This window comes from Ailuropoda melanoleuca, chromosome 4 (genome assembly GCF_002007445.2).
Source record: "Ailuropoda melanoleuca isolate Jingjing chromosome 4, ASM200744v2, whole genome shotgun sequence".
Classification (NCBI taxonomy): domain Eukaryota; kingdom Metazoa; phylum Chordata; class Mammalia; order Carnivora; family Ursidae; genus Ailuropoda; species Ailuropoda melanoleuca.
In genome coordinates, this window is record NC_048221.1 from 67,722,435 (window position 1) to 67,722,787 (window position 353).

The following is a 353-nucleotide window of genomic DNA, read 5'->3' on the forward strand; positions in this document are numbered from 1 at the left end:
CGCGGATCCGGAGCGGCCCAGGCCCCGCGCCGTCGGGCCGCGAAGCCCCCTGGTGACCTGGAAGGTTGAGGCTGGAGTCGGGCCGAAGCCCTCTCCTCGAGGGCGCGCAGGGGCGCCGGGGTGTGAACGCCTCGTCCTCCAGGCCCGTCGGGGTCGCCCGGAGACCCCGGCTTCTCCAAGGTAGGGGTGGCCCGGCCAGGAGCCCCGACAGCGCGGCAGAGCCGGCCAGCCGAATCAGGGCGGCGGGAGCAGCCTCGGGGTGGGGAGTGGTCCTGGCCCGGCGCACGCGGACAGCGAGCGCCCCTGCGTCTTCCCCCACCAGCTGTCGGCCGCGACTGGGCCGGCAGGGCGGC